The sequence below is a fragment of the Aotus nancymaae genome, unplaced genomic scaffold, assembly GCF_030222135.1.
Source record: "Aotus nancymaae isolate 86718 unplaced genomic scaffold, 86718_ANA_hifiasm-v0.15.2.pri h1tg000036l, whole genome shotgun sequence".
NCBI lineage: Eukaryota > Metazoa > Chordata > Mammalia > Primates > Aotidae > Aotus > Aotus nancymaae.
This window is the reverse complement of record NW_026988450.1, coordinates 44,323,367-44,346,152: the sequence shown is the minus strand read 5'-3', so window position 1 is coordinate 44,346,152 and position 22,786 is coordinate 44,323,367. Positions and strand designations below refer to the sequence as shown.

General features: G+C 36.4%; 1 protein-coding gene across 5 annotated transcripts in view; it reads right to left on the bottom strand.

Annotated features, from left to right (window-relative positions):
* Window positions 1-22,786, bottom strand: part of PLEKHF2 (pleckstrin homology and FYVE domain containing 2) — a 720,359-nt gene that overhangs the window by 303,922 nt on the left and 393,651 nt on the right. The window contains exon 1 of one of the 5 annotated variants that reach the window (XM_064384422.1): window positions 18,913-19,063. The exons of the other annotated variants lie outside the window; for them this stretch is intronic. The gene's annotated coding sequence lies outside the window, so the exon portion shown is untranslated. Of the gene's footprint in view, window positions 1-18,912; window positions 19,064-22,786 lie in introns of those variants that run through there. 5 annotated transcript variants of the gene reach the window in all.

Below are 22,786 nucleotides of genomic sequence, written 5' to 3'. Positions count from 1 at the left end.
ACCTCAATTGCAGTCAAAGCCTTGCCCATGGCTACCATGCTTCCAAGTTCTACTGCAGTATTTTTTCAACAAGCAAATTTGGTCCTCTAATTTATAACTCACAACTATCCAAAGAGTAGTAATTCTAACAAGGAGTCTGCACTGACCTACCTTGAGTTTGAAGACTATGTGGACTTTAAGTTGCCCTGTCTCCCTTCATCACGCTCAAGCCAAAGGCTTTGATGAAAGAATGAAGCAAACCAAAGAGAGGCCTGTATGCATTGTCATAGGAGGCTGGTCAGTAAGTTGTGCCAAGTTTTCCAGGGCCTGACTTGGCATTCCTTTGATCCAGCATCTAACACTCTTGTATTGAACAGTTGTATTGGGCACTGTGCTAGAGCTGGGAGCTAAAAAGATTAATGTCAAGGCATCTCCCTGGAGAGTTTCATGATCTGGTGGAAAAAGACAAACAGGTTTACATCTAATCAGGAAAAGAAAAGAAATGAAACTGACATTTGTTAAATAGCTGCTCAAGGCAAGGGGCAAGGTTTGTGCTTTATGTATGATCTGCTCTCCTCTATGTAATCCTTTAATCTCTCATACAAATAAGAAAACAAGTTCAGAGAGAGTATTTACTCACTCAAAGTCTCAAACCTGAACACAGAAGAGTAGGTTGGATACCCAAATTTAACCTTCTTAAAAATCCACCCTCTCGCCTTCCTACCATACTCAAAAGCAATTTCTTTAAAAAATGACAATGGGTGACAAATCTTATACAAGTAACTTGAACAAAGGGCTGTGGGAACACAAAGGGTGCAGTTAAACTGGGACTAGGAGAGGAAGAGGGTCAGAGAAGGCATCACTGAGGATGTGACATTTGAGCTGGGCCATGTTAAACAGTTGGAGTCAGTCCTGCTGGATTACTAATGTGTTGATTTTTTGACTACACCTCTTGGGCACTTACCAGAGCCACAAAGTGAAGGAAGCAATAATTCCTCTCTGGCCACCAAAACTGCTGAAAGGGAGTCACCTGCTATTTCTACACCCACTGGTTTTGCCCAGAGAGTTTCTCAAATAAGGTTACAGGGTAGAGGATGTTAGCTTAGGGCACAGCAGGTGTGTGGAGTGGAGAGGGGTGCCTGCCATACCTGATGGGAGGAGGAAATGCTGTGGTCCTTTGGAGGCCCTCTCATTTGCATTGCTGGGATTAGAGATACCCTGATTAGACAAAATGGAAGAGCTCCAAATAAAATCTGCAAAAGCATATGAAGCAATTTTTGTCTGAGGGTTGTTTAAAAAAGAAAGATCTCAAGCATGGCTCTAAAAAAAAAAATAAGGAGTTTCTGTTTACCTATTGATGATAAATCAACAGGGTTGCACAGCAGCCAAATGGGTCTTTGAATGTGCTGCTTCATTTTTCCCATTAAGTCCAAGGAGAGTCTCAGAATGGAAAAAACAAGGCACTAAACTTCAGTGAAGCAAAATTTGGAAAAATGTGTGTGATCCATTGAACAAAAGACACTGGTTTGGAAATAAATGGAAAGTGCTGTAGAGTAAATTATGGAAAATTTAGTTACTAGGCTCTCTGAAAATGAAGGTGAATAATGGAATGCCTACATAAAGCACACAGCGTCACCAAATGGAGAGGGAAAGGAAAATAAGCGAAAACATTTTTAAAGCAATATGATGTTTCTCTATAAAATACAGTTAAAGGATATTAAAGCGATAGTTGAGTAAATGAAAGCCAAACGGGTGAATCGAGATGACTGACCAGTGTCCTTGCTGATCTCCAAGCTCCCAGCATTGTCCCTTTGCCCCAACTGTGACCAGATGTCAGTTCTCACAAACTAGAGATTTAATATTTCCCAGTCTAGTGGTGTGAAGTAGTATGTCATGCTAGTTTTCATTGACATTTTCTTCCTCATCACTAATGAGATTGAATATTTTTTCATTTGTTTATTGGCCATGCATATTTCCTTTCCTATGAAATGCCTATTCATGACTTTTGCCCATTTTCTCATAAATTCCTAGGAGCTCTTTATATATCGCAGATAACAAATCTTGGCAGTTTTCTTGCAAATATTTCCCATCAAAATGTGACTTCTCTTTTCTGTTTATGATGTACTTTAAGGAACAGAAGTTTTTCATCCTAATGTGGTTAAATTTAGCGGTTTTCTTTAATGACTTATATTTTTCAATAAAAATAAAATCCTTCCCTCTTCAGAAGTAATAAAGATGATATTAGGCTATACTTTCTCCCGAAGGCTTTTCAATTTCATCTTAATCTATCTGGAATTAAATTTTGAATATAATGTGAGGTAGGCATCCAACAGTATTTCTGCTATAGCCAGTCATCCTAGCACTGCTCATGTACAATCCCAACTCTGTAAGATTGAAGGTTCCAAACAAGTGTGAGTTTGCTTCTATTCTCTCTATTCTGATACACAGGTCTAATTTTCTACACCTTTGCCAAAAATATGCTGTTGTAATTAGTTGTGAGCTTGGAATAATTTTTTATATCATGTAGGCTATCTTCCTATTTCATTCTTCCTCAGGACTATCTCAACTATTCAGAGCTCTTTGCTCTTCTGTTTATATTTCTATAATCCATCAAATTCTAAACAAATCCCTACTGAGATTTTGATTGGAATGAGATTGAATTTGGATATGAATTTGAGTTGATATCTTTAGGACATGGAGTCTTTCTCTCTGTGAAAAGATAAAGTATTTTTTGTCTAGGTCTTATCAATATATTTCAATAGATAGTCATACTTTTCACTCTAAAGTTTCTGCATATCTTTCATTAATTTCCAAAACGTTATTTTTTTACCAATGTAAATAATATCTCTTAAATATACACATCTTTTAATTGCTTGTTATTGATTATAAAGATGCTGGCTCATAAGTATTGACCTATGTCTAGCACCCTTGCTAAACTCTCTTACTAGTTCAAAACAAATAATTTGCTTATTTTCTATGCAGATAATTCTATCATCTGCAATAATGGCAGTCTTGGTTTTCCTTTCCAAATTGTATACCTTTTATTTTTTTTCTTTTACTGTGTAGGTTAAAACTAGCAGTAAATGACATAATAGAAATAATAAAAGCATTATTGGTTTATTTCCTAATTTCAAAGGGAATGCTTTGATATTTTATAATTAAATAATATTTTATGTAGTTTTTTGGTAGATACTCATCAGATCAAAGATGTTCATTTTTATTCCTAATTTACTAAGTTTATTTTTAATATGAATGGATTTGAGGTCTTAATTATTGTTATTTTGCATCTATTAAGAAGATTACACATACTCTTTAATCTGTTTTTTTTGTTGTTGGTGGTGGTTTTTGTTTTTTTTTTTGTTTTTTTGAGATGGAGTTTCACTCTTGTCACCCAGGCTGGAGTGCAATGGTATAGTCTCGGCTCACTGCAACCTCTGGCTCTCAGGTTCAAGTGATTCTCCTGCCTCAGCCTCCTGAGTAGCTGGAATTATGGGCATGCGCCACCATGACCAGCCAATTTTGTATTTTTAGTAGAGACGGGGTTTCACCACGTTGGCCAGGCCAGTCTCGAACTCCTGACCTCAGGTGATCCACCTGCCTCAGCCTTCCAAAGTGCTAGAATTACAGGTGTGAGCCACTGTGCCCAGCCTCTTCAATCTGTTAATGTGGTGATTTTCTAATATTGAACAAGCATCATAGCTATGAACCTTAGCTTAGTAATTATATGTATTTCATTGGGGGTTTAATTTGCCTATTATTTTCTGTAGAATTTTTGCATTTATACTAAAATTATGTTAGAATTATGTTAGTAAGCAAGATTGTTCTGTAATTTGTCTTTTTTCATACTACCATTGTCTGGTTTTGATGATAAAATTTAATAGCCTCATAAAAATATATTGGAGATTTTTCTCTCTTTTCCCATATGCTGAAACAAAAATGTGAAATTACTTGTTATTTAAATATTTGAAAGTATTTCCATGAATTTACTTATAAAATCATCTGACCCTAGCATTCTTTTGTGAAAAGATTTTAAACCACTGATTTATTTTATGATAATAAGACTATTCAAGTTTTCTCATTCCTCTTGAGAAAAGATGTTATATTTTTTCAAGGAATGTTTACATTCCATTCAAGCTTTTATTGACATGCTATACATAATATTATCTTTTTAATTTCTTCTGTATCTTTATTAGTAATAAAAAAGCATCTGTCCCCTATTTTATTCCTAATATTTTTGGACTTTTATCTCATTTCTTAAAAATCAGTCCCTAGCCAACATCGAGTAATCTTACTTATCACTTCATTTAAAAACCAACGTGGTGTTGCTGATTCTCTGTTTTCTATTTCATTAATTTCTGCTTTTATTTTTATTATTTATTTCTACTTTCTTTGGGTTTATCATATTGCTATTTTATTTTAATTTTTAAGTTGTAGGGTTAGCTTATTAACCTTCAGTCACTCTTTTTGATACAATTGACATGAGTAACACAGGTTTGAACTGCATAGGTCTACTTAAACATAGATTTTTTTCAATAAATACATTGGAAATGTTTTTGGAGATTTGCAACAATTTGAAAACACTTGCAGACAAAGCACGTATCCTAGAAATACTGAAAAAAATTGGAAAAAGTTAGGTATTTCATGAATACATAAAATATATGTAGATACTAGTCTATTTTATCATTTGCCACAATAAAATATGCACAAATCCATGATTAAAAGTTAGAATTTATCAAAACTTGCATACACAAACACTTACAGACCCTACATGGTACCATTTGAAGTCAAGGAAAATGTAAACAAATGTAAACATTCAGTGTTAAATCATAACTGCATACAATTAACTGTAGTTACTAATAATTTCACAGCCACCTCCTGTTGAATTGTGGTGAACTCAAGTGTTGCAACTACCTGCTTAAAATGCTGTATACACTAATCAACTCCATGTGAGCATTTTGTCTCTAATAAATTGTATCTCAGAGTAAAGAGAGATATCTCATGGTTCTCACTCATTTTTTCATAGTGTTTAGGGCAATAATATAAACTTTTAATAACATCATCAGACCCATACAAAGTACCACTAGCGATGCTGAAAAATACTCCCATGAAGCAGAGAAAAGTCATGATGTTACAAGAAAAAGTTTAATTGCTTTATATGTACTGTAGATTAAGGTCTTGAAATGCCCACCATTTCAAGATAAATGAATCCAGTGTAAGGACCACTGTAAAACAAAGAAAAAAATTCACTAATCCACTGCAGCTACACCAATCAGCACAAAAACCTTGTACTTCTTGTAAAATACTTTTTTATCTAATATTGAAAATGTAGCTTTTACGTGGGTACAGGATTGCTATAAGAAAGGCATACCTATAGATTCTAATATGATTCTAGAGAAACAGATATTATATGACAACTGAAAGCAAACGGAAGGTGAGGAATCTAAGCCTAGAGAATTTTAATGCCAGCAAAGGATGGTTTGATAATTATAGGAAGAGGTTTGACTAAAAACTGTCAAGATAACAGGAAAAGCAGTTTCCTGAGGAAGAACATGAGTTCCCAGGCACCATTAAGGAAATCATTGAGGAGACAGGACATCTACCTAAACAGGTTTTTAACACAAATAAAAGCACGTTATTCTGGAAAAAAAAAAAAAAAAAAAAAGCCACCAAAGACATTTATTACTAAGGAAGAGAAGCAATCACCAGGATTTAAAGCAAGAAGAGATAGGGTAACTCTGCTGTTTTCTGCAAATGCAGTAGGTTTATAATCAGGACTGTCCTCATCTCTAAATCTGCTAATCTCTGGGCCTTGAATTGAAAAGATAAACACCACCTGCCAGTCTTTCAGTTGTACAAGAAGGTCTGAACAACAAGAACCCTTTTTCTGGATTGGTCCCACTGATGCTTTGTCCCCGAAGTCAGGAAGTGCCTTGCCAGAAAGGGACTGACTTTTAAAGTTCTTTTCATATGAGACAATGTCCTTGGCCACCCAGAACCCCATGAGTTCAACACTGAAGACGCTGAAGTGGTCTACTTGCTCCCACACATAAGGTCCCTAATTCAGCCTCCTGATCAGGGGTCATACAGACCTTTAAGGCTCATCACACCTAGAACACTATGAAAAGAATTGTCAATGCTATGGGGAAAAAAACCCTGACAGAGAGAACATTATAAAGTCTAGAAAGATTATACCAAATGAAGATGAAGATGTCATTGTTCTTCTATAATAGAAAAAGCTGTGAAAGTCATCAAGCCTGAAACAATAAATTCCTGCTGGAGAAAACTGTGTCCAGATCTTGGGCATGACTTCACAGAACTTATGACAGAGCCAATCAAGGAAATTATGAAAAAGATTGTGGATATGGCAAGGAAGGTAGGGCATGAAGGGTTTCAAGATACAGGTCTTGGAGAAATTCAAGAGCTAATGGATACCACACCAGAGGAATTAACAGAAGATGACTTGAAGGAGGCGAGTGCTTCAAAACCTGTGCCAGAAGATCAGGAAGAAGACACAGAAGAAGCAGAGCCAGAAAACAAATTGACATTAGACAAAAGGCAGAAGGGTTTCAAATGATTCAAGGCTGTTTTTGACTTCTTTTACAACATCAACCCTTCTATGATATGGGCCCTGAAACTAAAGCAAACAGTGGAAGAAGGACTGGTACTATATAGAAATATTTTTAGAGAAATGAAAAAAAAGTCAGATAGAAATTATGATGTATTCCCATAAAGTTATACCAAGTATGCCTCTCTCCTGCCTCCCCTTCCACCTTCTCCACCTCTTCTGCCTACGCCACTCTTAAGATATTAAGATCAACCCCTCCTCTTTTCCTTATCTTCCTCCTCAGCCTACTTAACCTGAAGATGACAAGAATGATGACATTTATAATAATCCACTTCCACTTAATGAGTAAATATATTTCATCTTATGATTTTCTTAATAACATTTTCTTTTCTCTAGCTTACTGTAAAATTTTCTTAATAACATTTTTTCTCTAGCTTATTGTAATAATACAGTATATAACACATACAACATGCAGAATATGTGTTTATAGACTGTTTATGTTATTGTTAAGGCTTCCAGTCAACATAGGCTACTAATAATTGAGTTTTGGAACATTCAAAAGTTATACATTGATTTTCTACTGTGCAGGGAGTTAATACCCATAACTCCCATGTTGTTCAAGATTCAACTGTATAAATATATAAGTACTGCTTTATCTGCATTGAATAAATCTGATATGTAATACTTTTATTTTTATTCCATTCTATTTTCCGCATTTAATTTTTATTTTTCTTTGACCCATGAGCAATTTTGTCTTTAAATTTTAAAATGTGTAATTGTACTTTATTCATCTTTTTGTAAGGTATTTCTAACTTAATTGCATTGTGATCAGAGAATACAGTCTGCATAACAGTTCTATAAAATTTAATCAGACATATTCCAGTAACTAGTCAGTTTTCATAAATGTTCTATGGATGCTTGAAAAGGATAATTTTTCTCTAATGATTGGTGCTGGAGTCAATGTATCAAGCACAAAATCATTATTGATTGTGTTGGGTAAATGTTCTTTATCCTAACTAATTTTTCTGTTTGAGTTATCAGTTGCTGAGCATTGTTTTAATACTGCTTATAATGATGGTGGTTTTAAAAAATATTTATCCTCATGGTTTTTTAGCATTTATATGATTCAAAGTTATAGTTTTATGTACATGCATGTTTTGAACTGTTATTCCAAAGGAATTCAATCTTTTATCAATATGCAGTGATTTCTTTTGTTTATAGTAGTAATTCTTGCCTTAAAGCTTTATTTTGTCTGATATTATCACACTACTTTTCATAAATATTTTCCTAATATATCCTCTTTTAGACTTTTATTTTCAATTTTTATATCTTTGTAATTTAGGGAGGCCCCTCATAAATAACATAGAGCTAGATCTTTCTAAGTACAGACTGACAAACTTAACCTAACAAAAAAGTTCAGTTCATTGAGATCTATTGTGTTTATTGCACATTAGAATTTTTTTCATCTTACTTTTACCTTTTATTTATACTGCTTTTTCTGCTTATTTTTTCATTGTGAGGTTTTCATAATATTTCCATTGTTTACCTTTCCTAGAAGTTTTATATTCTATTTCTGTTATTTTAGTAACTAGAAATTTTAGTATGAAAATGGATTAAAGTCTAAAATGCTCATACATTAATCATTCCAACATACATATTTTACTTGTATACATGTTTTTTGAAATCCCACAAATTAAACATTACATTGTTGTTGTTAAGTATTGTTGGATATACTATTTATATCAATTACTCCCATATTCACTATTCTTTCTTGCTTCCCAGATCTTCCTTCTGGGATCACTTTTTATCTCCTCGAGGTATATTCTTCCGAAGTTTATCTACTGATGGTGGTAAATATCCTGCTTAGTTATAAAGAGCTTTTTGTTTGTCTGAAATGCCTTTATTCTACTGACTCTTAAAATACTGTCTTACTGTCTCCAGGTTTGCCTCTATTTTCTCTGAGACATTGAAAGTAGTATAATACTCAATCCTATTTTTCATGTTCAATCTTCTACCTAATTGTTACTTGTTTGTTGCTAATCTATCTTTTCTCTCTGATTATTCTTTAGGTTTTTTTTTAAAAAATTGTTATTTTCTAGCTTCACTACAATGTAACTAGGTGCACATGTCTTTGCATTTATTCTCCTGGGAATTTAGTGTGATTCCTAAATCTTAAGATTCGTGTCTTTCATTAGTTTGGGAACATTTTTACTATTATCCTTTAGAATGTTACCCATTTTTTATTCTTTCCAGTCTCTCTCCTTCTGGATATTTGATTACATGTATGTTAGACCTTCTCATTTTATGATCTGTGATTTGTGGTGTCACTTTTATAGTTATATTTCTTTGACACTTGTACATTCTGGCTATTTCTTTAACTTCACCTTCCAGTTTAGTTAGTCTCTTGAGCTGTTTCTAATCTGCTTTTAAAACTTAGTTTTTCTTTATTTAACTTACGTTTTTCAAGTCAATAATTTTTTTCAAATGTGCCTTATAATTGAGAGCCTCTGAACCTTACTCATACTGCCTATAGCCTTTATTTTTCTTTAAACTTAAAAAATGTCCATTTTTTATATGATAATTTGCATATATCTTTGTATGTTTGATTCAACTATTGGGTATTTCTGCTGATTCTTGGCTATGTTTCTTGTTCTCACACTGGTTTTGTGATTTTTGACTGTTATGTCCATTATCTGATACAATTTTATCTGAAGGTACTGTTAGAGGCCTGAATTTGGCATTTCTTTCAGCCAGAGAAAATTTTTACTTGCTTTTGCCAGTCACATTAAAAATATATTTTTTAAATTTTTATTGAGATGGAGTCTTGCTTTGTGGCCTAGGCTTAAATGCAGTGGCGCGATCTCAGCTCACTGCACCTCTGCCACCTGGATTCAAGCAATACTCCTGCTTCAGTCCCTGAGTACCTGGGATTACAGGCGCCACACCCAGCTAATTTTTGTATTTTTAGTAGAGGGGGGTTTCACCATGTTGGCCAGGCTGGTCTTGAACCCCTGACCTCAGGTGATCCACTGCTTCAGCCTCCCAAAGTGCTAGAATTACAGGCATGAGCCACCACGCCCAACCTAAAACTATTTTTATTCTACAACTTTGTTTTTCTTTCCACCTGGAGCTGAAGTTAAAATAGGTAAGTTCCCCTTATAAAGTAGGATTTCCCTGTAGTTTGCTGTTCACTGAAGTTGTGGCTCTTTCGGGTAGGTAGGGTCTTGGCTTCACATGGAGGTCTTTAATCTGACTCCCTACATTATATGGACACTAAAATTTGTTCTCTGCCCCCTATGAGGCATTAAGACCTAATCTCTGGATCTCCAGAAATCCATAGATGCCCTAAGAGCAGTCACAGGCTTCTCTCCCAGGATTTATGCTTTTGCTTCATGTTTGGCTCCTGGAGATTTCCTTACTCTGTTGCCAGCTCAGTCACGCATTAAAAAGTTCTTCAAAACACTTTATAAAGTACCTTGGATTATATTTTAGTGCAAAGCTTTTTGGGGTATCAAATTCGTAATACTACCAAAAAAAAAAAGTCTAATTTTTAAAAATTTGCCTTAATTATGTTTCTTTAAATTATTTTTATTCAAAATCCTTCTTGTAATTATACAAATTGACCATGTTTTTGCAAAAGTAGGAAATTACAAAAATTCACAGAATAGTACTGGAAATTTTATCACTTTCCAAAGATATTCATGTGTTAGTATCAGATTGAACCATGAGAAATAGTTCTTCTATAGGTCAAAATCGACAACTTTATATGCTATAACTATATATTTCCTCTTAGGCTTTTTCTAATGACTATTTTACATATTTGAAATGACAATTTATACATGATTTTGTATATATACTAAATATACATAAATTTTGCATATAATTTTGTATTTTTTCCTGTATCTGGAAATATTTCCTCATTAAACTTTTCATAAATAGCATTGTCTCAATTGTTTCCTATTTGTGGAAATTTAAATTGTTTTTCCTTCTGTTGTAACTAACACTATGGTAAGCATTTCTATGCAAAGACCATTTTCTGAATTTTATATTTTTCATCAGAATGAATAAATAGCAATGGAATTACTGATTGAGAATACTGAGGTTTTTAAGAATCTCATTGCCTATTAGCAAATTACACTCTAACTTGCAGGTTTAACATGTCAGAAGAGAAGTATTTGGGGCCTCTTTCAATTTCATAATTTGGTATTTCAGTAACGTAATAGAAAATACATGTGGTACTTCAGCTCTAACCTCATCTCATCTATTGTGATATGTATTTTCCTATTATCTGTTCTTAGTTTAAGTAACTCTCAGATTCTTACCACATTTTGTGCAATGACTGGAAGAATCTCATTCAACTTCCCTTGCAAAATTGTTCAAAGGTCCATAAAAGTGAAATTACATAATTTTGTGACAATTAATTCTTCAAAGAGTTATGCCAATTCTTACCAAATATCTAAAATTTAGTTTCAACCAAGTGTTCAGATTCCCTTTTATTTCCTTTAGTGGAAAAACCCATTTGTTCTTCTCTCCCAAGTGCCTATCTGATAAAAATAGCAAATAACTACTACATTTTTCTCTCACTAGACTGTTGGAATAATAATAATAAAAGCTACCCTTTATTGAGTGTCTAGTTTGTGCCAGCACCTATATTAGGCAATTTGTATCTCTCTAATTCATACAATAAACTTGCAAAATATCAACATGACAATTTTATAGATGAGGAAAAAACTGAGGCTCAGAGAAGTTAAAGATTCACAAAAAATAAATGATGTGATCAAAGTTAAAATGGATTTGACTTGTCTAGTCTTCCTTCATAGAAATATATATAGATACAACCAGTCAAAATATGGCTCAAGAAAATAAGTATATAAAAATAAGAGTCTCTTTGGCATAGCATATCAGGTGTCTTAGGGCAACTCAAAGACCCAGGGGCACACTGACTTATCCTTTGTGTCATGGAGTTGAAAAGCTGCAGCAGGGAAACCCAGCTACCTACTTTGTGAAATTTTTGCAGAGAAACAAACAAACAAAGCAGAGAAAATGAATGGATGGCCCCAAGGATAATTTTCCCCGTGGCTCTAGTTTATCGGCTGCTAACACCCAAGAGCAGCATAGCTAAGCTAGTTCTTTCATTCAGTGCCATATTCAAGTGATGTTGTTTCACAGCTTTAATAGTCTTGTCAATGTTCATCAGGAAATCAGTGCAATCCTCCAAAATCCTGCCATAAAAACACAGTGGCTTTTTTAATTAGAGCTGTGCAACCTTCAACACACCCCAACTCTATGTTGAACTGATGTGTCTCACTCTCACCTTAAGCTCACCAAACTCAGATGAATCCAAGGGAAGCAGAAAAGGTTCATTGTGGTTCCAGCTGAACAAATGTGTTTTTGTAAGTTTCACAGTAAGCTTTTAATTTTTGATGCTATTGCCTTTTGAAAAGGAATAAATTATTGTAGAAGAATCTCTCATCAACATAAGAGTTATAGGTAGCCTACATACTGGACACGAGCTCTGTGAAACATGGAAAATTAGATTTAAATTGAACATTCAAGGTTACTATATATGTATATATCTGCACAGCAAAACTGTTATTCAAGCAAGAAATTGGGAGCCTAATTTAATTAGCTAGTTTCATTATTTCATCACAAGTTATATATTGTTTACCAAAAGCTTTACATCTGCATTGTTTCGAAAAAATATATTGAGTTGTCTATAATTATCACCCCTCGTTTCTGGAGGGACCTGTGTACTCACTGAAAATTTGTAGCTGGAGGACTTGATAAAGAGCAGGGAGATTCAACAATAATGTATAGACACTTGCTGCTTTTACCAAAAATATAAGGATTGCAGGCTTCTGTATATTTTCCTGTTGAAACCACAGTACAATATGGTAATGTTCACTGCTGGGTTTGAAGCTTTCATTATTCATGACATAAATTTTAGAAGTTTGTTCTTTTTTCGTCTTACAATATATAAAACATATCCAGGTCGTCATACAATATCCAGGACTTGTAATCTTGACCAAAAATATAATTTTGTGTTTAAAAATAAATGGCTTTTACAATGACAAGAAGGAGAAAAATACCTACTTTGGTTTTTTGTTTGTGTTTGTTTTATCTTTTTTTTTTGAGATGGAGTTTTGCTCTTGTTGCCGAAGCTGGAGTGCAATGGCTCAATCTCATCTCACTGCAACCTCCACCTCCTAGGTTTAAGCGATTCTCCTGCCTCAGCCTCCCAAGTACCTGGGATTATAGGCATGGGCCACCACACCCAGCTAGTTTTGTATTTTTTGTAGAGATAGGGTTTCTCCATGTTGGTCAGGCTGGTCTCTTAACTCCCAACCTCAGGTGATCTGCCCGCCTTGTCCCCCCAAAGTGCTGAGATTACAAGCGTGAGCCACCACGCCCAGCCAACCTACTTTGAATCTCTACTTACTACTGATCTTTTTGCAACTGCCATTGATTTCCAGAAGATAAAACAATATAGGTAAAATATGAATTGGTCATTCAAAAAATTACATATTTACTATAACTGAATATCTTGAATTTGACTTCAAATTAAAATTCTTTCAAATAAACAAATATATACAGTATCAAGTAGTATAGATAAGAAAAATTCCTCAAATACTCCACCAGAGTATATATTTATGCCAATCTTAAAATTAAAATTCCTTTTTAGTATTTTTATGAAGCAAAAATTTAGTATAAAACATTGGTTTCCCAAAGTTCATGTACAAATTATGACCTCACTTTTGTAATTTGTCTTGGCAAAATTTCTGGAGCAAATTAATAAAATGCAACCTTCTGTAGGAAACACACTTCCAAAAAACAGCTTCCTCCACTAAAAGGGAGTCTGTAGAATGACAAGCAAGTTCTTCACTTTACAATGTAAAATTTAATGCTTATTTGCCAAAATATTTATTTTTAATGATAAGAGAAAGCTTTGATCAGAGATTTATTCGGTGTGAAATAATGCATTTCCTGCTACGCCCCCAAACGCTCAGGTACAAATAGAGCTGAGTACCTAGAATTGATGGGTTAGAAAGAGAAGAGCAAATCTGTGGTCATATTTTCACTCAGGGTAATAATCTAAGAGTCCTCCTATATTTTGACAAATTAGGTTTGAGGCCAAAGTGGAATAAAACAGGTAAGAAATTAAACTTGTTAAATTTCTTGTAATTGTTGTAATGGGAAGTGACATCTCATAAACTTGCCTAGGAAGAAAATCCTACCCTCCTGTAATAAAACCACTATGTGCAGAGAAATGGCATGAGGGCCAAATTAAGGGTTGCTGTGCCTTCCGTAGAAGAAATACCAGTGCATCTTTGGTCAGGACTAACTGCACAAATGGGCCTTGGAGAAAGATACCCAAGCTGCATGTTCTGAACATGGTAGTAATACTGTCCCTCCCAAAACACCTTTTCAGGGTCTACTACAGATACTTGAAATTCCACCATTAGAAGTGTATTCCTGGTCAGGCACAGTGGTTCATACCTATAATCCCAGCACTTTGATAGGCCAAGGTGGGTGGATCACCTGAGGTCAGGAGTTCAAGACCAGCCTGACCAACATGAAGAAACCCCGTCTCTACTAAAAATACAAAATTAGCTAGGTATGGTGGCACATGCCTATAATCCGAGTTACTCAGAAGGCTGAGGCAGGAGAATCAATTGAATCTGGGAGGCAGAGGTTGCGGTGAGCCAAGATCATGCCACTGCACTGGGAAGTTGTGGTGAGCCAAGATCATTCCCACAGCCTGGGAAACAACAGCAAAACTCTGTCTTACCAAAAAAAAAAAAAAAAAAAAAAAAAAAAAAAAAAAAAAAAAAAGGTGTATTCCCCTTCTTTCATGTTTTTCCTATGATAAAATGTGAATACTAAAGAGAAGAATAATGCACAATTCTTGTCCGTCATTTCTGCCTCATGGTGATGAGTTTTTAATAGAAAAGAAGGTGAATAAAGCTGGAAATAGTCATTGAGAACAGGATGGGGAATGCCAGTGGAAGTGTAAGGCATTAAAATACGTAGGAAGACAAGAGGGGACTCATAAAGGCAACAGGAGATGTGGAAAGGCACTGGGGAACAAGGAAGGGAACTGTCTTGCTAAGGAGGCTATTGAAAAGCCTGACCATTTCTATTTAAATGGTGTTTTAATGATCCTGGAGCAGTAGCTGTATGGGGGAAAATGTTTACGGCTGGGTCCAAACTCTACTTCCAATAACTAGAAACACACATGCAAAAAGTATGAATAAGGTCTTCTCAAACAGAAAATTAAATGTAAGTGACTAATACACCATCTCTGGATTTGAAAATATGATCCCCGAAAATCATTCTCTGCAGCATTTCTTTTTCTGTTTCTCCAGTACAGTCAGAAGGCAGGAATCTCAAGAGCAACCATTTGAGAAGTGGATACAAGGGAAAATACACTACATAAGCATTTGTCAAAGGATGTCCCATGGAATAATTGAGTGGATAGAAGTTAGAATGATGGTGGGAGAAGGTCTGTAGATAAGTGAATTTGAGAAAGCCTTATGCCACCAGCTTCGCTTTTAGAGAGTTAAAATGTGTGTGGCAGAGACTACTACGTCTTCACTACAGTCCACTTCCTTATCCTCTTAGTCATCTATCCAGATCACATTTCCCAGTATTCATTGCAGTTAGGTATGGCCATATGACTGAATCCGGTCGAGGAGATGTGACTTCATGTGCACAACTTTCTGGCCTGGCCTATAAAAACCCGGTCAGGCATAGTGGCTCATGCCTGTAATTCCAGAAATTTGGGAGGCTAAGGTGGGTGGATCATGAGGTCAAGAGATCAAGACCATCTGGCCAACATGGTAAAATCCGGTCTCTACTAAAAATACAAAAATTAGCTGGGCATGGTGGCATAAGCCTGTAGTCCCAGCTACTTGGGAGGCTGAGACAGGAGATTCACTTGAACCTGGGAGATGGAGGTTGCAGTGAGCCGAAATTGCGCCACTGCACTCCAGCCTGGCAACAGAGCAAGACTCCATCCATGCTCCTTCCATGTACCATCTTCTCTGCTCTTTGTTTTTTCCAGCTGTCCGGAATGGATATAAACCTAGGGTGACTTTGGAAGCTACTGTTGAGGATGATGAAATTCCAGTGAATGGAGTTTGGTTTTATAAACTGCTTTGACCACAGAAACTTTATGGCTTGGTTTTGTTTCTAACATAACAACCATTAGCTAGTATAAGTTGTTTTCTAGTTTGGGGAAAACTGCTCTATGTTGTTCTTAACTTCCCCGCTTTCCAGAAGTTTATTTGATCTGACAGAGAAGGTCTAAAAAACAAGCTGGGGCAAAGCTATAAGGAGGCTACAGCACTGGGATTTCCATTACAAATTCACCCACAGAGCTATGTTACAGATAAACATCATTATTTCAACACAGAATTAAACAGGTGAGCTCAAAGAACCAAAGCATGTTCTCTGAAGCTCTAAAGTGAAAGAAAAGAAGAATCAAGAATTTTGCATTGCAGATGTGGATTAGTAAGAAGGGGCCAGTGTGCTGGCTGAGCATGGTGGCTCATACCTGTAATTCCAGCAATTTGGGAGTCCAAGGCAGGAGGATCACTCGAGTCTGGGAGTTCACGACCAGACTGGCCTACATGGTGAGACCCTGTCTCTACAAAAAATTACTTTAAAAAATTAGCCGAGCATGGTGGCATGTGCCTGTAGGTCGCCCAGCTACTCAGGAGGCAAAGGCAGGAAGCTTACATGAGCCCAGGAGTTCAAGGCTACAGTGAGTTGTGATCATACCACTGCACTCCAGCCTGGGTAACATGGCAAGACCCTGTCTCAAAAAAAAGAAGGGGCCAGTATAGTTACAAGATTGTAAGTTTTGGGAATTTTGCATTTTTCTACTTTCATATTACATCATCTTACAGGATTAGTAATTACTAATAATGGCCTGATTCAGCTATTTTAATAAAGATATTGATATGGTTTGGATCTGTGTCCCCACTTAAATCTCATGTTGAAATATAATCTCCAAAGCTAAAGGTAGGGCCTGGTGGGAGGTGATTGGATCATGGGGCCAGAGTTCTTATGAATGGTTTAACACCATTCCCCTTGGTACTGCATAGTGATAGAGTTCTCAGGAGATACGGTTGTTTAAAAGTCTGTATCACCTCCCCCACCCTCTTGGTCCTGCTTCTTCCATATAAGATGCCTGCTTCCACTTTGCCTTTGCCATGAGTGGAAGCTCCCTGAGGCCTCCCCAGAAGCAGATGCTGCCACACTTACTGCACAGCCTGTAGAACTGTGAACCAATTAAACCTGTTTTCTTTATAAATTACCCAGTCTCCGATATTTCTTTATAGAAGTGCAAGAAGAGACTAATATAGGGATGCACTTTGAACTTGTATCAAGAAGGACTCTATGGGTCTCAGGACTTGCCCTGCCAACAGTTTCTTAATATCTTCAAGGGTTGGCTTTCTTTGGTTTCTCTATTCTTCCTGTATGAAATCAGCAACATCTTCAGTTTGCCTCCCATGTAGTAGCAAGAACTGTAGCAGCTTAGGGTTTACATCAATATATCACAAGACATCTTTTTTCCCCCAAAGCTCCAGAAAACCTCCACTCATATTTTGTTGGTATTACCTAGGTCAACGCCCCTTCTTGCACCTGCATAAAGTCCAATGTTCGGGAAAATGCTATCTGCTGATTGACTTATATCTGGATTACCTGAACCAGTCACTAGGGCAAGAGGGATTCTCCTGCTTAGATTGTATAAATCAGGACCCTTACTTGTATTTGTGGGTAAGGGGGAAGACTCCTTCCCCACATCCTATGAGTGCCACACACCAGGGAGGAATTGCTGTTGGGAGGATAATCACAGATCAACTATTTTTTTTTTGAGATGGAGTTTCACTCTTGTTGCCAGGCTGGAGTGCAATGGGGCAATCTTGGTTCACTGTAATCTCTGCCTCCTGGTTCAAGTGATTCTCCTGCCTCAGCCTTCTAAGTAGCTGGGATTACAGCTGTCTGCTACCACACCCGGCTATTTTTTTTGTATTTTTAGTAGAAATAGGTTTCACTATGTTGGCCAAACTGGTCTTGAACTTTTGACCTCAGGTGACCCACCCGCCTGGGCCTCCCGAAATGCTGGGATTACAGGCATGAGCCACTGCACCCGGCCACAGATCAACTTTTGAATAAATTATGTTAATAAGAGTTAACATTTATATAGTTATCATATGCCAGGCACTATGCTAAATACCTAAGTATATTAATCCTTACAATCCGATGAAATAGGCTCTATTATTAACCACATTTTACAAATGAGGAAAGTGATTTGCAGATAGATTACATAACTTTCCAAAATTATCAAGGCTAATAGATAACAGAGTTGGGCTTTGATTCCACACAGTCAAGATCCAGAGTCTATACTCTTTTGCCACCATGTTAAAATTTTCATAAATCCATCATGCATTACATAAAGTATATGCACATACATTTATGCATATACATACGTAAATATATACACAGTAAGGGTGCATAAATACATTTATACATTTACACACACATACACCCTCATATGTTAGGTGAGAAGTCCAATTCTTCAGACCTTATGATTATAACAAAGGTGCCATCTGGCGTTAGAACCCTCTAATTGCAGAAAAAGCACCCACACGGTAATGAAGATTCACTAACAATACAAACTCAACTTGTAAAGTAGTCTAAAATCCTAAAAACATTAACATCAGGTGGTAACTGCCCTGCCTTGCCCTAGAGGCCTCCTTAACATGCCTAAAAGCATGGCTAAGTAATCCCACAGTGCTGCTTCCAGCTGGCCCAGCACACTTATTTTCTATCTATCCTGAAAAAATCACTCCTGAGTGGGAAGTACTTCATTCTCATATTAAGGAAGAGAAGATAACATGGACTTTTTTTAATTTGTGGAAAAATGACTTGTCCTACAATCATATTATACACCAAGTCCCCTCACTTTTAGCACCCAATCTAGCCCTGTGCTCACATCTACCTGTCCCAAGTAGCTGACCTTGGAAGCAACATGGTATTTTTCTTCCCATTCTAATCAGGGAGTACAACGTGATGGTTACAAATCTTGCCCAAGACATGGGAGTACATTGTGTCAGACTTCCTGGTTCAACCATCTGGCTGCTTTAGATCTTGAGGCTCCTCTGCCTCTACAGGGAATTCTCCAGGGATGATACTTTGTATAGACACCCAACCCTGAGTTTGCTCCTCCCTTTCAAAACAATTCTAGATTTTTGAAACTACTTTCATACTTAACCTTGAACTGAAGCAAGACCACCACTGGGAGAAATATCCTCTAGTCTAGATCCTTTTACCAGCCCTTTTAATATACTGTTGCTTACCCAGTCAGAATTTCCTCCAGTTAATGCTTTGATGAACCTGCTAGTGAACTGGAGGAACAGCTTAACTTGCTCACACTCACTTTTCTCCTAAATAGCTCTGTAGAAATCTAAGTGATTGCTGCACTCTCAAGTGAGCACTCCCTTAAAAATAAAAGATGAGTTGCTATACACACACACACACACACACACACACACACACACACCCCTCCAACATCGTAGGCTTAACCTTTGGGCTGCTAAATGTGAAGTTTCTCATAGCACATAAGGTGTTAATAGTGTGGTGTTATTTCATTGCATTTAAGATAGCCGAGAGTTTTTGGCAAAACAGAATATCCTCTTAGTTCAGATTCAAGTAACAAGGGTTACATAAATGTAGATTGCACAATTTCACAGCTGTATAACATCAACATAGTCAAACATATAAAAAATAAGACATGGAAAAAGAAGGCACTGAGCAGTTCACTGATACACAGCAAGCAGCATGGGGCTGGTTTTCCTCTGAATCAGTATTTCACGACTTAGTTTGGCAATAGGGATTTATCACAATCAGCATGGATTAGAAACATTCTGAGATCATTAGCTTTTTGGTGGGTAACAAGTGTCACTGAGGGAGCCCTAGCTCTTCTCAAATGCTGCCTCTGCTCTCTTGGTCCATTAGTAGCCACCAAACATTTGCCTCCTAAAGCTCAGGTCAGAAGTGGAATAAACAAGCCAGGGACAGAGATGGAGTGATATTTACATACTGCTTCTTTACATAATCTGGAAGACTGAGAGCTCAAACTACCCATTCTGACAAGACATCATGAAGATATTTCTTTGACACCAACAGAAATACTACATCTAATTAAGATTATTTATTTCTTACTCTTCCTAGTTTAGCGAGTTTTTGTTGGTGGTGGGTGGGGTGGTTGTTCTGTCTTTTGGAGTAAATTCTTTTCCTTGGTTATAAGGGCCATTCATGAATCCACCTGTCGGAGGGGTCTTTAGCATTCTTCTGTGGGCCAAGATACCACACATCACACCACTACCCGTTCCTGCCAAGCCCAGTTTCACTCTCTCTCTTTTGCCCTAGACCTCTTGTACAGTAGCCAAGGTCTGGAGACATGGATCCAGTTTTTAAATGAACAAATTACCAAGGAACTTTCAGCTGTGACAGAAATATTAGCTATCTTGCTTTAAGTGGGATATTAGTGTATAGAACTTTCAAAACACATAGAAAACACTAATATCTGTATTCTCTTTATAATGTCAATTATATTTCATTTTTTAAATGAGTGAAGAGCCCTTACCCTTATTAGGCAATTCTCTTTGGCAGGCATGATTTTCTTTCCCTTAATGTAATACTCATCTACCAGGGCAAATCTGAAGGAAGCACAAATCTCCATTTTCACACTGGGCTCTCTGAATATGTGTCGTTGATGAAGGTATCTGATGAGAAACCTTAGTAACTCAGGACTCAATTCCAGAGCTGGTGTCAGACCAGGATGAGGATGTCCAGCATGCTTGACTGCAATGCCTCTCCTCCAAAATGCCTGACAGTCACATACAGAAGCATGATTCCTTCGACACAATGGAGAAAGTAACTTCTGCAGAAGACTCAGTCTCCAAACACTCGAAAGAGTCATGCAAAGAGAGGGCATCAAGAAGGATCTAAGTCTAATGATGCCCCCATTTCAAGGGCCTGCTATAAATAGATGGGCTAACTCTCATTCTGATTATCTGCAAGTAATTGCCAGCATTTATTAAGTACTTACTATGTGCTAAATGTAGCTCTAAATATGAGACTTGCATTGACCCACTTCATCTTCACACTTTCTTTATTGCTACAGAAAAGAGCAATGGACAAGGAGGAAGGTGGTATGGAATAACTGCTTTTATCTGCCATGATAATTTGATCTTCCTTCTACTTTCCTGCCATGTCTTCAAGGAAGTCAAAGAAAGGGTGGGGGAAAGGCATGATCTCTGAAGGACAAGATAAGAACAGAAATGGGAGAACAAAGGCATCCAGGTACATAGGCACCTTCCAAAAACTGGAATCAGAATGAACCCTGGCAGTAACATGCAAAGGTTGGAAGAGGGAGCGTATCTAACTGGTGCACTGGGAACATTTTCTGTAGAGGATGTAAAAACAGTAATAAAATTGACTAAAAAGTCGATCTGCTTTTTATTATCACCATGTGCTGGCAATTCTAAACAATGTCAATGAGAAGCTACTGTTTCCTAACAACAACAACAACAACAAAAATCCTTAGTTGGTCTAAGTTCTAAACAATTATTACAATTTCCATTTAATTTTAACACTAATATGCAAGCCTCAAATTAGCACATTTTCATGTTTTTTTAATATTATATTATACATGAAGGTTAATTCAGAAAATTCCCAGTTATAAAGCCAACCCTCAACACATGCAGACTCAGCAACACACATTTGTTTGGAAAGTAGGTTGGTCATAGCTCAGAATCTTTCAAGCTCATTTTGGGTGCAATTCAGCTCTCCAGCCCTAGTTCTACATAGTACTGTATTTATTCAGTAGATTCAAAACAAAGAATAATAGCACAGTGATTGTAAAAGTACAGAAATAGAGCTTGAAATACTTCAATTTGACATTCTGTGTGACTAAAGTTTTTACTTGTTTGGAACTTAAGGAAAAAGTAATTCATTCACTTCAGTATCACCTCCTTGTTGGAAAATTCTGCATAATGTAGGTAAAGCTATGAGACAGCTTTTCCAGGCAAGATGAAGCTGAGCCCACAGGAATGACAAATTTTGTAAAGTTAATGTCAACCTTTGAAGTACTACACAATCTAAAAAAAAAAAAAAGTGGCATAAAAAGATAGCTTAAGTTTTATTCTTTCCTTTACATAATTATTTTTCTTTTCCAAGTAATTTTTTTTTCTGGTGTGAAGCGGCAAATGAATGATAACAGTTTGTCTGTGTCCCCACCCAAATCTCATCTTGAATTGTAACTCCCACAGTTCCCACATGTCATGGGAGAAACCTGGTAGGAGGTGATTGAATTATGGGGTTTGGTCTTTCCTGCACTGTTCTCATGATAGCCAAGTCTCACAAGATCTGATGGTTTTAAAAATGACAGTTTCCCTTCACAAGCTCTCTTTTTTGCCTGTTGTCATCACATAAGATGTGACTTGCTCCTACTTGCCTTCTGCCATGATTGTGAGGCCTCCCCAGCCACATGAAACTGTGAGTCCAATTAAACCTCTTTCTTTTGTAAATTGCCCAGTTTTGGGTGTCTTTATCAGCAACATGAAAATGGACTAATACAATGAGATTAATGAGACACAAATATATTTGCAAACAGCCAGAATCCACCTTGAACAATGTATAGCAAGACAGTACGTTTTGAAACGGATTCTTTTAGATCAACTCACAAAGATAGTAGAGAAGGCCATTTCCTATGCAACATTACAATGAAAGGAAATGAACATTTCCTAGAAAAAAGAATTAAACTTTGAAGAATGCCAGAAGAAACCACAAAAGATGTTGGCCTTACATTACCAAAAGCAATTAAAAGGCAATATCTGAATCCCTTAAATGTTTTCTCCAAGACCTGGGCAGTAGTTCTAAAACCATGGATCAGAAAATGTCAATGTTCTCTGTCATTCAGCAATTTTTTTAAATGATTTTTTGCTTAAGAATTAAAACTTTGGAAATTCTTACCAGAAATAATAGATTTCTAACCAATTTTCTAGTGAAAGTAATTTAATGGAAATGTTTCTACTGAGAGATATCTGAAAGCCACAGAAATGTGCCTTTAAAAAAAAGACATGACCAGCATTGCTATTTCTGGAATATTATGATTAGGATCTTTGTAACTCTCTGTCAAATTTGGTTATGTGTGAGACTTTTCCTATA